Here is a 14,243-nt window from a genome sequence, read left to right on the forward strand (position 1 = left end):
TCATCAACTTCAACCAACGACCTTCAATTTCCTTCTCAGAATCCATCAAGATGTCCTATTCCAATGTTCAAAGAATATACTGAAAAAATCCTCGTCTCCAACGTTCAACCCCTCAAAATCCGACGATGAATTTGCAAATTCGTACCTCAGAGGTACCATGGTGTGTTATTCTCATTGGTTGGTGAGGGAATTCGTTTTATCCCAAAATTCACTTGGAATTTGACCTTCTTTGTGGCCAAATTCATCTAATTTCAATGCTGAAAAATTTAATATTCTTATCCCCAATTTCAAAATTTGAAATCCTTAATTTACCCTTCATTTTCCCCCATTACCATCAAATTATTTTCTATAAATAGAGAGTATCGATTAAGGAGAAAGGAGGAGAATTCCTTGAGGGAAAATTGGAGAGTCGGGAGGAGTATTCCTCTAATCCCATGTAACCGAAGAATTCAAGAAGAAACTCACTTGAAAAATCAATTTTGATGAAAAGTTGAAATTTCGATGAGTCGAAATAGAAATTTTGGTGGAAACAAACATAAATTCTAGTGGAATTCCATTTGTTTAAGGCTCGTAGTCTCGGTTCCTGCTCCAGAAAAGCTAACTCTTTTCGTTAATCTTCTTCTTTGCTCTGGTTTGTGCAATTTAATGGTTTAAGAATCAGTGGGTTTTGTTTGATCATATTGAAGCCTGAATAGTTAGATTTTTCATGGTTAACACCGTCTTCACTCGAGTTTCAGTGTTGTGATGTTATGTGTTGTTTGATTTTCAAGTTGTTCGCCTCTTTTCGAAATTAAAGCAACTCTTCTCTTCTTTTTTATTATGTTCGCACCATGTATGTTCCCACTGAAAGTGTAGAATTTTTGTGTATATTTGTGATATTGTGAGGCTTCTGCATTCATGAAAGTGTTATACGTTTTATGGTGATTTAGAGTCAATTATCTATTAATGAAATTTTGAATCTTGGGAATTGTTCATGACTTGGGGGTCATCAATCCAATTTTGGACCTCTTTTTGATATCCACTTGGTGTGTCTTCGTGTGTGTGTGTATTCCATACGTACAAATATATATATCCACCTAGTTCTTTGCCGGACGTGTTTGGATTAGGAGAAGGGTGAATATATCACAAGTCTCTGTTATGAATCACATAGACTAACATATAATCATAATTTCTCTTGAGTTTTATGCCTGCTCCAGCTTAGAAATTCTTGACCATATGACATTATTTGATAGATGCTAATGCCTTAGAAACTTTGAAATCAATTGGAGTTGTCACTTCTTTGCGCTAAAAAGGTTATGTCTTTTCTTTAGAAAATCGCTAGTTGATAGTTAAATATAATATTTTTTGAACTATTAGGATACTTTGAAATTGTGAAGTGCTTTTGTTTACTATACCTTAGCAGGTCCTTGAAAAGTTTCAAGTTTTCATTCTCATTACGATTAGTAGTAGTAGTAATCTTGAATAATTTGTCTCCATTTTTAGAAGGTTAAAAATTTTTTGGAGACATAAATTTGCAGTTGTTTGTCTTGGATGCATCATACCATCCAAAATCACTTCATCTAATTCATTTTTTCTCTTTTTCTTCTTTACATGAACTCATTAAGACGAGCTCCTTGGAGTTCATCGTTCAACCCGCATCCTCCATGTCCTAATTTTATAATCAAGACATTATGCTAAGGTCCCAAAGCGGACTGATTTTTGAGGAACAAGATGCTAAGGTCCCAAAGCGGATTGATTTTTGAGGAACAAGACTGGTATATATTGGTATACATCAAGTATACAGTAATATATAGACGATATGCAGATTTAGAAAGCAACTGTATGGGTTCTGAAACAAATATTCTGGAAACTCAAAGAAGAAAGTCACTGATATACGCCAAAATATACAGAAATGCAGCAGAAAAGGGTGATGATATACAGACACTATACTACTGGTATACATAGCTGAAAGGACTGAAAAATTCATAAAAATGAGCCCAAAAATTTCGGCAAATTCTAATCAGGAAATTACATGGGATAATCTCACGGTGGGTGACTTTGGATTTTGGTCCCCGTAAGAAAAGTTTTTAAAGACTAGGCTTCCTTTCTTTTTTCTGTGTAAAATGAGTACATTTTTTTTCCTCTGTACCTCAAATATTTTTAAACTTTTCATGCGCATTTGTCTGTCAACTTCTATTTTTATTTTTTTACTTCGCTTTTCTTAATTTTTCCTTGATTTTTATTCTTTCTTTTCTTTTTTATTTCTGATTTTAATTCATTTCTCACAACCTTTTTTTCTTTTACTTTTTTCTCTTTTTTCTTTTTTCTCAAACATTATCCATTTTTCTCGACCTTTATTTTTCTTTTTTTTTATTGTTTTATCATTTCTCATTTTTTTTATTTTTCTCAAATTTTATTTTTATTTTTTCTTCTTATTTTTTGTTTTTCTCACTCTTTATTTTTCTTTTCTTTTAATTTTTTAATTCGTCTCTTTTTTTTTAACCTTTATTTTTTTTCTTCTCTTTTTTTTCTCTATGTTGTTTCTTCTCTTTTTCTTTTTTCTTCTAAACTTCTTTTATATTTTGCTAATAAATAAGAAGTTTTGGATAATACACAAATGAATCTTCTTTCTTTGACGTTAAAGTAAATTTAAGGGTATGACTTATTATTTGGAAGTCCTTTGAAATATGTTTTGCCTTTAAGGCAAAAGTTATAGAACATCTCATAAATTAGACACAATGTGGTAGTGTCAAGTCTTGCTCGTGGGGTGATAACGCCTAAGCTACACCTTCAATCTGAAGATTATGCAGTCACTGTCAAATATAGTAACCCAACAAAGGTTGGGGTCGAATCCCAAGGGAATTCGTAGAATTGCGGCTTTCAATTATTGTAATCAACATGCAAAACTGGAAAAGTAAATGGGGAGATTAAAGTATCAATATCGAACAAGTAAATAGTATCAACTACGGTTATAATCAGTCGTCGGTGAACACTAGGATTGTGTTCCTCTGGCTTCTCGACTCCGTAGGCTTAACGTGCTTTATTGAACCAACCCGCTACCTTGCATGCTAAATCTGATAAGTTATGTACCACCAATTGTCTTTTGGACTAGCTGATAGATTTCACCCTTTACCTTTTGAGTCTCAGGATGTCTCCTTACTAACCCTTATCCTAGATACCAGTTAACTATTACCTTTTAAGGCTCTAGTTTTTAGATGACAACTACCATCTTACTTATATAATACCTATTTGTGCGGATCAATAGTTAAACTTCAAATTACTGTTGTAATTATCTTTTCCTAGTCACTATTTCTCTTTTGGAGAAAGTAGCAATAATTTAGACGGGATCCTAACGTTTGCAACCACTAAGATAGCAGTAGCAATAATTTAGACGGGATCCTAACGTTTGCAACCACTAAGATAGCAGTAGCAATAATTTAGACGGGATCTTAACGTTTGCAACCACTAAGATAGCAGCTATTAAAGTGAAGATAATACAATGCATGTATGGGTATCGGTTCAGAACAATGTAGCACTTCCCTGCTTCATCAATCCGCCAGGGTTTCCACAAACCTAGCTAAGAGTTTTTAGCCTCTCATGCTTGTGAAAAAATCAACAACATTCGTAATTAAAAGCATAAGATGTAATCACAATAATATCAACTAAAAATCAAAAAACTTTAGCTAAATTAATCAACCAAAATCAATACAAGAGAACTCTAAGACCAAAATCGGATCTCAGAATCAAAATATGTTTGTAAGTATCAAGAGTGTGTTCCTTTTACTTAAAAAACACATAAGGGGTATTTATAGTACATGAGGAAATCCTAAAAATCAAAGCCCGGACAAAAAGCAGAAAAAAGGTCGGTAACCACGTACCTATGTCTACATGCAACCTGGCCTTGGGCACGTGTGCCACATGCAGCCTGACCTTGGGGACATATACACATGGTTAAGTGCCAGAAAATTTTTTTACACTGTCTACTTTATGGAATGTAGACTTCTGGCACTTACCTTACCCACGTAAGGTTCACACGTGCTACATGCGGTTCGCATGTTGACATAGGTAAGTGCCAAAAGTTTTTTTTCCAGCTCTTTCACTATCTGGATCTTCAATTCTGATACTTACCTTAGTCACATACGGACCACATGTGCTACATGCGGTCTACATGTAGACATAGGAAAGTGCCACTTCAAGTTTCAACACATACTTTAGTCACGTACATCCAAAAAGTGTCACAAATACCCAAAAAATGATCAAGTAAGTAGCTAAAAACTCCATTTTTCATTTTTTTTCCTTAACTTCGCATCCAAAATCTAGTTTCCTGCAAAATATATCCAAAAAATATTATATCTAACAAAACAACCTAAGAAACTTGCATATTTTCATTGTTTTAAGCATCGAAAGTGCTATATTTCTATAGCACATCAACACCCTCAACTTATAACGTTTGCATGTCCTCAGGCAACACATTTAAAACAAAACAAAACATGACACTTAACTAGGAGAATTTAAGTTATTCAAGGCAGTCAATCAACACTTTAAGCTCAAACCACAATACCCTCTCCTTTTTAACTTATTAAAGCCAAGTGAGTATAAATATGAAGCACAACAAGTGACACTATGGGATCAAGGTATGGCATTACATTAGCAACAAAGAGCCATGTTTATGTACAAGTTGCACTACTCAAACACGTAAGCAGCTAGCAGTATGAATCATGTGCCCTCACAATAAAGAAGTTTCATGTACTCATATGAAATAATGCATGTCAATGCAGGGACAGTCAAGAGACACTCACACTCAGAAAAGAAGTTTCAATCAATGTGTATCAAATACCATAGGCTTGCCCTTATTTTCTTTACCTTAGTATTCAGATAGTCAAGTTAGGATCCTTATAGGACTTTTCTAGGCTTGTAATGTAAGCTTGGGGGCTGGTATGGTACATACGAACATATCAAGTGACTAATCCTTCTTGGCACTACACTAACTTTGAGGTCCACTCAATAACTATCTTTTTTTTTGTTCCATCCTTATTTCTCCTTTTTATTCTTTATTGCACATTTAGGTTGAATGTGGTCTTTTATTTTTTCTTTTTCATAATTTTTCTCTTTTTCTTTTTCTTTTTTCTTTTTCTTTACTTTTGCTACCACACCTATCCCTACTAACTTTTTCTCTCATTTCACCCTTCTATATCCTACTTTTTCATTACATACCACTATGATAGCCACCCTCAACTTAACTGATTTGCTTGAGTTGAGGTGCACAATGTCTAAGGAGGAACGGGCCAAAATAGGTTACTGCAACACAAATGGAAAGGTGACAGGTAAAATAACAAAAACAAGCTATAAGTCTCAAATAGGGATCAAGGGATACTATTTTACATTAGAAAGGTCATTTAGGCTAAAAATGGACTAAAATAAAAAATGGCCTATGATCCTTTCCTAACCGACTATCCTACAATCTAGGCAAGACTAATCGGGCAAGTTCTAAATTCAACACACAAAGAAACTAAGTAGCATCTCACACACACATGGCACAGATTCAATATTACAAGCTACTACTTTTCTGGTTCATGCAAATGTTAACAAGTAAATATCATGTCCCTAATCCTAATGCCATAACAAGATCCATAATGTTCACACATATATACATACACACAGTTCTAAAACAAAACTCTAGAAGGGTATTATTTTTCTCAAAAATTAATCAAAAATACAACAACTGCCCTAACTACTTAAAAATCCCTTAATTACACAAGAACATAACATAATACAAAACAAAAATAAATACGACACAAATTTTACCCTAGACATGTTGGTTCTGCAATTATACCTCGGCCAACAGGAAAAGAAGCCCAACAACAAAAACTCGCGGCGGCTATGGTATACCCCACCCCCAATTAAAAGACTATACACTATCCCTAATATGCTAAAATAATATAAAATAAAGGGAATGGGGACATACATGGGATACCTTCAATCTAAAGATTATGTGGTCGTTGTCAAATATAGTAACCCAATAAAGCTTGGGGTCGAATCCCAATGTAATATGTGGAATTGCGACTTTTAGTTGTTGGAATCAGTGGGTAAAACTGAAAAAGTAAATGGGGAGATTAAAGTATCAATATCGAACAAGTAGCTAGCATCAACTTCGATTGTAATCTGTCGTCGGTGAATACTAGGATTGTGTTCCTCCTGGATTCTCAACTCCATAGGCTTATTGTGCTTTATTGAACTAACCTGATACCTTGTATGCAGAATCTAATAAGTTATGTACCACCAACCTCCTTTTGGACTAGCTGATAGATTTCACCCTTTAACTTTTGAGTCTCAGGATGTCACCTTACTAAACTTTATCCTGGATCAAAGTTAACTATTACCTTTTGAGTCTCTAGTTATTAGATGATAGCTAACCATCTTACTTAGATAATACCTAGTAGAGTGGATCGATAGTTAAACTTTAAATTATTGTTGTAATTATCATTTCCTAGTCACTACTCTTCTTTTAGATTAAGTAGCAATAATTTAAGCGGGATTCTAACATTTGTAACTGGTAAGATAGCTAGTAAAGTGAATATAATATAATGCATACATGGGTATCGATTTAGAACAACAAAGCACTTTCCCTACTTCGTCAATCTGCCAGGGTGTTCACAATCCTAGATAAGGGTTTTTTGCCGATCATGCCTCTGAAAGAATCAACAAAATTCATAATTGAACGCATAAGATGTAATCACAATAATCACAACTAAAAACCAAAAACTTTAATCGAATTAATCAACCAAAATCAATGCAAGAGAATTCTAAGACCAAAATTAGATCTCAAAATCAAAATATGTTTGTAAGTATCAAGAGTGTGTTCCTTCTACTAAAAACACATAAGGGGTACTTATAGTAGATGTGGAAATCTTAAAAATCAAAGCCCGGATGAAAAAAGAGAAAAAGGGTCGGTGGCTACTTACTTGTGTCTACATGTGGCCTAACCTTGGGCGCGTGTGCCACATACTGCCTAACCCTGGGTGCATGTAGACATGGGTAAGTGCCTCTACAGTGTCTACTCTCTGGACTTCGGACTTCTGGCACTTACCTTACCTATATGCGGTTCATGTGTGCTACATGAGGTTCGTATGTTGATATAGGTAAGTGCCAAAAGTTTTTTTCTAGCTTTTTCACCCTCTGGATCTTTAATTCTGGTACTTACCTTAGTCACATATGGACCACATGTGGTCCACATATAGACATAGATAAGTGTAAGGCCTTCTAAATCTCGTAACCAAGCTTCCAAACTTCAAGTTTCAACACATACTTTGGTCACTTACATCTTGAAAGAGTCACAAATACCTAAAAATGATCAAGTAAGTAGCCAAAACTCCATTTTGCATCTTCTTCTTAAACTTCACATCCAATACCTAGCTTCCTGCAAAACTTACCCAAAACACATCATAACTAAAAAAACAACCTAAGAAACTTTTATATTTTTATCGTTTTAAGCGTTAAAAGTTATATATTTATATAGCACATCATGAGGCATAACTTATTGTTTAAAAATCCTTAAGTTATGTCTTGACTCTAAGGCAAGAATTATAGAACATCTTATAAATTAAGACACAATATAGTAGTGTCAACACTTCCCCATTAAGCGTAACTTGTTAATTTGGGAGGTTCTTAGGCTAAGTCTTATCTTAGAGGAAAGACTAATAGAGAATCACATAAAATAAAAAACAATATAGTAGTGTCAACTCTTGTCCATGGGGCGTAACTTGTGGGCTAAGTCTTTCCTCTAAGGTAAGAGTTACAGAATATTTCATATATCAGGACATGATGCGGCAGTGTCCACTCTTTCCCATAGGGCATAACTTCTTATTTGAAATTCTTTGGACTAAGTCGTGCCTCTAAGGCAAGAGTTATAGATCATTTCATAAATCAAGACATAATGTGGTAGCGTCAACTCTTATCATGTGGAATAACTTGTTATTTGAAAGTCCTTGACCTATAAAATATCTTATAAATCAAGATACAATATGGTAGTGTCAACTCTTGAGCATGGGGAGTAACTTATTATTTAAAGCTTTGGGCTAAGTCTTGCCATTAAGGCAAGAGTTGTAGAGCATCTCATAAATCAAAACATAATATGGTTGTGTCAACTCTTACCCATGGGGCATAACTTATTGTTTGAAAGTCTTTAGGTTAAGTCTTGTCTCTAAGGTAAGAGTTATAAAACATCTCATAACTTAAAACACAATGTGGTAGTATCAACTCATGTCCATGGGATGTAACTTATTTATTAAAGCTCCTGGTCTAAGTCTTGCCTCTAAGAAAAGAGCTATTTTACATCTCATAAATCAAAACACTATGGTAGTGTCAACTCTAGCCCATGAGGCATAACTTGTTGTTTGATGGTCCTTAGGTTATGACAAGAGTTATAAAGCATTTCATAAGTAAAAAAAAATACAACGTGGCAGTGTTAACTATTGCCTAATGTACGAAACTTGTTGTTTGAAAATCCTTGGGATAAGCCGTGCCTCTAAGGAAAGAGTTGTAAAACTTCTCATAAATCAAAATATAATGCGGTGGTGTCAACTCTTGCCCGTGGAGTGTAAATTGTTGTTTGAAAATCTTTGAGCTAAGTCTTGCCTCTAAGTTAAGAGTTATAGAACATATCATATATCAAAACACAATATGATAGTGTCAACTCTTACCCATGAAATGTAACTTGTTATTTGGAATTCCTAAGTCTTATCTCTAAGATAAGATTTATAGAACATATCATGAATTAAGATACAATGTGGTAGTGTCAACTCTTGCCCATGGGGCGTAATTTGACGTTTAAAAGGAACTGAAGAAAAGAAAATTAATAAAAGCTGCAAAAAAAAAAAAATGAAGTAAGATATTTAAAAATATAAAAACAGAAGAAAATAAAAAAGGACAGAAAAAAATATAGAAGTTGAGAGGATAAAAAGAAAAAAATAAAGGTAAGGAAAAAAATCCAAAACAAAATAAAGGGTGAAATTTAAAAAAAAAAAAGAGAAAAGAAAAAAAAATTATTTTTTAAAAAATGTTGAGAGGAGAAGGAAAAAAAAGTAAGGATTGAGAAAAAAAGAGAGAAAATAAAAAATAAAAATCAAAGTAAAATAAAAAAGAAAAAAATAATTAAAAAAAGTTGAGAGGAGAAAAGAAAAAAAAGTAACGATTGAAAAAAACTAGAAAAAAGAAAAAAGGGAAAATAAAAAATAAAAATTAAAGTAGAATAAAAAAGAGAAAAATATAGAAGTTGAAAGATAAATAAGTATGGAGTTGTTTAGTAATATTTGAGATATAGAGGGACAAATAGGTAAGTCGCCTATATATTAAAAAGAATGGAGACTAGTTTTGTAGGACTTTTCTTATGAGAGACAAAAAGCCAAGCCGCTCATTATGAGGATTATTTATGTAGTTTATCCATTTCTAATAGGCCAAATTAGGGCCCAAGTCTTAAACTTTTCTGCTTTAGTTTATTTATAAATTCATATTTGATTAATTGGTTGTAATTAAATCTTAAATTTGGTCAAATCTAAATAAATTCTCCTTCGATTTGTTATTTTTATTTTACCTTTGTATTTTTCTTTCTTATTTGTCAAGTAGTATATTTTGAAGTTTACAACAAGTGAATTTTTGTTTCGTCTTAAAACAAACTCTTAAGAAATTAAAAGAATGACATTCTATTTTATTAATGTGTTAAATTGATTTATTTAAGTTAAAAGAATTCTCATCAACCAAAAAATCAATTTTTCTTGCAAAAATCAAACATTTTTAGTAATTAGTCGAATTTCATAACTTGTTTAAATTGGTGTTTTTCTTTAAAGACAAGATTTTCTATTATCAATAATAATATTCAAAGTCACCTTCTTTCTCTTTTTGATTGAAAATAATTTATTTTTTCCTTAATTTGATAAAAAAAAATTGAAATCAGTTAACCTATCCTTTTTAAAGAATTTTTTCTTAATTTAAATAAATAATTCTTTTACTTGAGTAAAATGAATGTCATATATTGCAGCTGAATTTCAAGATTTTACATAATTAGCCATGTTTTCAAAATTAGTCACATCAGTCAATTTGTATTTTGGTCAACCATTTTTTAATGGATGCTCTTGAGTGCCTTAAAAATCTTCTAAGGTGTTACCTAAATCCTTAAGAATTTGTTTCTATTTTCAAGTCTTTAAAATATTTTTTAGTTTTTTGATATTTTCTTAGAAAATTAAGTGGCGACTCTGGATTTTCTTAAATTATTTAATTTTTTTAAAAGTTTTAAAATAGTTTAAAAGTCAAAAATCATTGTTTTTCAACCCTTCATATCGGAAAGGGATAAAACAAAAATGATGACTCTGCTGAGAAATTTATTAAGATCCTAACCAAATTTTAGACTATTTTGACTGATTTATTTGGCTTTACTTGATTAAATGTGTTGTTTTGATAATATCTTGCAATTATATCTGTTATTTTCACTCATGACATACTTCCTCATTTGATATATAAACTGTTTAGATTTCGCGATCATCGTGGCCCCTATTGATCAATTCTAAATAAAAATATTGAAAATACGACAGTTTATTAGCCCGTTAGGCATCCAATGACCGTTTATATTTCCATACCCAAGTTGACCACTTGAAAACCTGGTCAAAGCCCGTTCTAGATACCTAAGATCGAGCAAAACCAAAATCTTTCATAGGTATGAGCCTAGAAAGACCCAATACTCGAGGGGTTATTGGGCCCATTAGAAAAAATTACCCTGCATCTATTGACTACAAATCAATCACAAACGAATCGTGTTTGTATGTTAAAGAAATTACTGACGATTAATCTAATCCATTATCATTTGGGATATGGGGAAAGCTTTACTTTATTTTCTTTTATGTAGGTATGGATCAATTAGTCCCAGTTAGAAGATCCAAGATAATGACCAACCCAAATAATTGCTTAAAGAATTGGTGGAAATATTTAAGTGTGGAAGTTAAGAAAATCCTCAGGAAGCATATAAGATATTTGCCTTCCCTATTCAATAAGGAAGTCACAATTATGTTGAAGACACTTGATCACCGACTGTTATCACATAGGGAATGAGGCACACAAAGCCAAGAAGGAGAAGACCGATGAAGGATCATCTGGATGCTAGTGTTTTTTTATTTTTATCCCCTGTGCAGGACTATTTTTCTCGTATTTTAATTTTTTTCTTTCCTAAAGATTGTATCTCTCAGTTGTTACTTTGTAGACATTTATGCCCTTTTTGATATTTATGAAAATGATCTTGGGGATAATGAATTTATTTTAAAAGGCATATACTTCCGTCAAATTCGTTAGGCTTACCTTTGGCTCAAAAGGGTCACTCAATTAGGACACATGCTTATTATAATTTCGATGTGTGATACAAATATTTTATATGCTTTCGTGCGTTGCTTAAATCAAAGGTGAATTAATACCCTATTTAACAGATTTTTGAAACCCCTTAGGTAGAAATATACACTAACTATACAAAAACCCAACCAAATATTTTGGTCTTCAATATCTTTTAGAAAAGACTTCAACTATTATGTATTAATTTCCTAAAATCCGTTCTTATTCTTTCAAAAGAATTGATTATGAATTATTTTGGCATTGGGATATAAGGATAGTGAAAAGAAGAAGTGACAAACTCAATCTTTCTAATAAAAATCGCTCACCCCAAATCAATGTCCAAAATCTTATTCATTGAAATCTTTGAGTCAATACTCCCGTGGATCAATTTACCTACAATAAAACAAGACTTTATGTGTTTTATCTCTTGGCAAATATTTTTTTATTACTTACCACTGATAGGATCTAACATATTTGCCTTTTGAGTTATTTTTCATTTATAGGTAATAGAATGAATAGAAATTAACTTGTGTTAGCCCAAGCTAGCTGAACATTAATACTGCTCCAGATCAAAATTAAATAAAAATTCTTAATTCGACTGTTGCTTACCTAACAACAAAGAAAAATGACTGGTAGTGATAATGAGAATGCTCTGATTGAGATAACCATCAGAGACGACATAATAGTGGAATTGACTAGAAAGTTGGAGAAGCTCCAAAATGAACCATAAAGAGCCACCAACATGGCCAGTCTGGACATCGCTCTAGCCCCAGACAATGGTAGCCCCCCCCCCCCCCCCCAGTTCCCTCCACTTTAATCCTCCAATGTTGAAATTCGTCCAAGTGACATACCGTTGGCTTTTGTTACAATCCTTCCTATTGACCCTACAAATTCAATGTACGAAACTAGCAATCCACCCATTCAAAACACTAATCAAAATAATCATATCCAAAACTTTGCTCTAAATTACCTCGCATACTCTTTTAAATGCTTCTCAAAGTAATCCTTTCACTTTCAATCCAAGTATCGGCATCTTCAAACCTTACCCCCACGTCAAAACTCTGCTACCACTAACCAGGCAATGCCACTTACGACTATATTTTGTGTCACTAAGACACCAGAGCCTTGTCATGTTGTTCCATATATACCTAAAACTAAACATTATAAAGAGAGAGAGAGAGTGGAAGGCCATAAAAGAGAAGCTCAAAAATGGTATGCTACTATTGAAAGAGGAGATCACTAGAATAAAAAAATCTTATAGTCCTCTCAATGATGTCAAATTTAGTTATGATGATCTCTGCATCCATCCTGATTTAGAGGTGCCAAAAGGATTCAAGGTCCCAAAATGAGATTTTCAATGGAACCAAAAATCATACAACCTATTTAAGAAGTTATTGTGATTGAATGATTGGGATAGGTAAGAATAAAGAATTGTTAATGAGGCTTTTCAACTGTATCCTATGTGATGAAACTTTGGAATGGTTCACCTCACAAGGTTTAAAGAAGTGGCCTCACTGGAGATCTCTGGCCAAAGACTTCATTGAAAGATTTGCTTATAATGTGTGAGTAGCTCTAGACATATAATTTTTGTATCGGATCATGCAGAAAGCAGACGAATAATTTTGAGAATATGCCTATCACTATAGAAAGAAAACTGCTAAGGTTTATCCTCCCATGACTGAGGAAGAAATGGTATATGTATTTTCCCACTCTCAAGAAAGAGAGTTCTATACAATGATGATATTGGCAGTCCGCATAACATTTTCAGATTTGATTAAGATTGGAGAATTAGTTGAAGAAGGCATTCAAGTTGATACGATTAATACCAAGCTCCATAACTAAATTACCAACACAATGTCCAAACTGCCCTTCTAATCATCAGTCTAACATTAAAGCACCATATAACTACCATCAGGTACTGCCTCCTGTCAATCAAAGTAAATACAAACTACCTCGTCTAAATTTTGAGAAAAAACCTCGCAGAATTTTTACTTCTCTGAACGAAAGTTGAACATAACTTTTTGAGAGACTATACGCAACTATAATAATTCAAAAAATTGATCCAAAATCTATCAATATGAATGCCAAACTTTATAAATCTGACCAACATTATGCTTACCTCAGGAGGCATTGGGCATACCACCAAGAATCGTATCAATCTAAAGCACATTATTCAAGACTTAACTGATCATAAGGTCATTACTCTTCGGGCACCAGCTCCAACTATTAATAGCAATTTGTCGCTAAATTATAGATGGGTGACTATTAATATGATTGAAACAGGTGAAGGTTGGTGTTTAAACAAAGCAATAATCTCAAAAAAAAAAAGATCGCTCAAGATTGAAAAAGACAACATGTTGTCCGCAAGAAGTTATCCATAGAGAGCCCTAGTACTATCTGAAATAATAGGCTAAAAGTGGCCCAAGGCAATCAACTCCAACACAATAAAGTGATACTACCTCTAAAGGATTGTCTTTTATTAATGTTTCTTTCTCTATAATCACACTTTTTTCTGAATATAATCATTTTTATGCTTTTTAATCATTTAAAAGTTTCCCATTATATACGAACTACACTTGACCTGAATTTTCAAAAATGAGATACATAGGTGACTTATGTCAGCTTCGGTCAACCCTGAGAATCTTCTATATCCTTATTAATATGTTAGAACTACGTTTGACCTAATTCCTGCTTTAACGGGATGCTTAGGTGCCGCAACGGCTTGCTCATATCACCCAAAAAAAAATTGAGGCGGAATTTTTTAGAAGAAAAAATTCAGAAGAAAAGAATCATCCATCAAAAGTCAGGATGAAGGGACATACGAGAATGCAACTAAAATAAATTTTGATGAGATTTTCTTGTTGCACACTAAGTTAATAACTCAAGATTCATCTCAA

The sequence above is a fragment of the Capsicum annuum genome, chromosome 4, assembly GCF_002878395.1.
Source record: "Capsicum annuum cultivar UCD-10X-F1 chromosome 4, UCD10Xv1.1, whole genome shotgun sequence".
Classification (NCBI taxonomy): domain Eukaryota; kingdom Viridiplantae; phylum Streptophyta; class Magnoliopsida; order Solanales; family Solanaceae; genus Capsicum; species Capsicum annuum.